At 40.4% G+C, this 3,072-nt stretch overlaps 1 non-coding gene across 1 annotated transcript; it reads right to left on the bottom strand.

Annotated features, from left to right (window-relative positions):
* Window positions 1–2,246: 2,246 nt before the first annotated feature.
* On the bottom strand, window positions 2,247–2,317 carry TRNAG-GCC (transfer RNA glycine (anticodon GCC)). The gene has a single exon. It is a non-coding gene; the product is annotated as a tRNA-Gly (tRNA).
* Window positions 2,318–3,072: the final 755 nt, after the last annotated feature.

The raw sequence follows: 3,072 nt of genomic DNA, 5'->3' as shown, positions 1-3,072 counted from the left end.
TACGGTTTTCGTTATTGTCTTCTGAAATAATTATGAATAATATGTAATTAACTCATCTCAATTGTTTTTTATTTGTGTAGGCCATAAGTCTCTCTAGTTTATATGGTGCTTCTGATTCACGGGAATACGTGAAGTGGACAGGTAGTCATACAACGAAGTGCTTGGTTTGGTGTTGAGGGAGTGAAATCCGAAAGAGTTAGGAAAAATAGATAGAAAAGGGCGTATTGATCGGCAGTAGGATACTGAAGATTGTAATAGAGGGGAGAATGTTAGGCAAACGAGGAAGGGGCAGGAATGGGATGGGGTTGTAGGACGGGATGAAGGAAGTGTACATGGAGATGAAGAGGGGCTTGTATACAAAGGTGAAGAGGGACTTGTTGTAGACTAGGATGTTGGATTTTGTTTTGTTATACCAGGGTAAGAAATATTAAAACCAAACCTCCCTTTGAGATGATCCTTCTTGAGATTCCGTGCGTCAAACCTCAATCGCTGCGGATACTACTGGGGGAATATGCCTTTATTCCAATGTCCAAACGTAAACAGCGCTAAAGATTTAGGCCTTCCCATCATTGAGGCGTTTTCGTTTTCCTCCTCAGTGACATCAGAATCTTAATTAGGTTTAATTTTTCTCGCCAAATGATTTTCTGCCTTATTACGAAGCATGCAGTTGGAAAATGTTTATTTTTGAAAAAGTTTTAAATTTTCCAGAGTAACTGAAATAGCATAATTTACCATAAAATCGATATGGAACAATATATTCTTTGCAAATAAAATGAATCCAGTAAAATCAAAAGCAAAGTAGTTTTAGAAGTCATCTTTTCTCAAACTAATAAACTCATCTGGGCCGAAAACTTCCCCGAATCATATGTGAATATGGATTTATCAATTGGTGGATTACGACCACCCTTTTCACAGTAGTTTTCCCATAATTTGTTTTTAGTAAGACTACGGTTGGAAAAATAATGTTGATAATGTTTTATCAGCCCCAGCGAACTACGGTAGGCCAGACTATGGAATAAAATTAGAGAGAATAAGAGTAGGAGAGAAGGTTTTACGATGTCATTTTTCCCACGAACGATAAGGGATCAGTATAACATTGTCCGACCGCGCTAGGGGGGAAAGGAATTGTGGGCAAAAATAGAAATGTCAGTTATCGCCTCCTGCCACTCACCATAGTGCTGGTTCGCAGACTATTTAGTAACAAATAAAATATGGTTAATATTGATCTCTTTAGGGCTTCGTCTTGGCTGTAATTAAAATCATTATCAGAGGTTATTACCGTTGGGATGATAATCAATGCAACAATTTCAAAGTGTAAAGGTCATTCGCCTTGACCGGGATCCCGGTCAAGGCACTCTGAAATAGTTGCATTGAAATGCATATTAGTGGATGACTCCGTTAAAAGTTACTGTTGCGGCATCTCCCGCAGTTTCTTTGGAATTCGTTGGGATGATGTTGCAAATATATTATTAGTCTCATCGTACTTCGGTGGTTGAGATCATTTTAATAATATTAGAGATATGAAGCGTAGAACTGATAGATTAAGATTTAGTGTAGAACTGATCATTTCAAGAAAGCCATCGATATATTACCGCCCGATAAATTGTTACACAAACTTAAATACCATGGAATCAATGAGAAAATAATAAATTGCATCAGAGATTTCTTATCAAACCGCAAACAAATAGTAGTCATCGATGGGTCGTGCTCAACAAATATAGATGTAACTTCGGGCGTCCCCCAGGGATGTGTAATAGGGCCGCTTCTATTCTTAATATACATTCATGACTTACGCGCACACGTCAGTAGCAATCTCAGGTTATTTGCTGACGACACAGTGGCATACAGGGGAATAAGGTGCCATCTACATCGCGAGCTACTCTTTAGAGAATTAGACACATTCTTGGAGTGGTGCAACACATGGGGATTAATGCTTAATGTACACAAATGCGCCGTCTTGGAATTTTTGAGCAAAGAAAGTGGCGAACAGGACATAAACTTTAGAATAGAGGGTTCAGTACTAACTACGGCCAATCAAGTTAAATATTTGGGGGTCACATCAACACCACGCCTTTCATGGGGCACCATCTTTCTTCCCTCTAGGACCTATACCCTCAGCCTCTCAGAATCCCTCTTAAGTCAATTTGGTAAGAACACTGCAAAAAGAGTGAATAGCGTAAATTAAGATAATAGTTGATAAAACATGAAAACTCAGAGTGAGTGCCTTCAAGCGATAATAAAAAAGTTGCATCGGCCGGGAATCGAACCCGGGCCGCCCGCGTGGCAGGCGAGCATTCTACCACTGAACCACCGATGCGCCATGGAAAGAGGAGGGATGCTCCTCTTCCATAGTGAGGTCATCAGAAAAATTCCACTTTCGCATTTTCCCTTCACTCGACACGCCGCTCTTCTGCCAACTCATCGGAAGGCCCGACTCACCCCGCGGAATTCAAACGGAATAAGCATGGCTGGGTTATTCCGTCGCTCGACTACACGTAATTCTTCAGCTTTTGGGATTTCTCACCAACTTCTGCCATTCCGAAGCTGAAAATAGTGAAAATATTTTCCCTCCCCCTCACTACATAACCTATCGTTTCAAACTCCTGTACCATCAGCCTCGTCCATTGGCTTTTGTCTTTTTCACCCCCCCCCCTCCCCCACACATGTAACACTATATATTCTTCGGATTGCCCTTACCCTTTCTCACTTCGACTTGTGTTGTAGTGACGATTACCCTTCAGTACGCTGAAGAGGGCTACTTTGTGGCCGAAATACGCTTATTCGTATTCACCTTTCTTATCCTCTCCTTTTTTACCTTTTACCCCCTTTACCTACCTCATTATCCTTTTTTACCTTTTACCCCTTCTTGACTTGTGGCGCTAGCCAACTAATTTCATTTTTACTTTGTTTAGAAAGGTAAACTGTTTACGGCTATTGGAGTTTCACATTTATTATAAATAATATTTTAACATGCAAAATGCTTGCCAACCTTCATCTACAGGGCATCTCTGTATGACACTTCCTAAAAAGGTGAAAAATGCCACATATTTTAGTCTACGTCCTCCAAATGTG

Source organism: Hetaerina americana, unplaced genomic scaffold (assembly GCF_022747635.1).
Source record: "Hetaerina americana unplaced genomic scaffold, ioHetAmer1.1.p SCAF_7, whole genome shotgun sequence".
Taxonomy (NCBI): domain Eukaryota; kingdom Metazoa; phylum Arthropoda; class Insecta; order Odonata; family Calopterygidae; genus Hetaerina; species Hetaerina americana.
The sequence above is the reverse complement of the archived record's forward strand: the minus strand, read 5'-3'. Positions and strand labels throughout refer to the sequence as shown.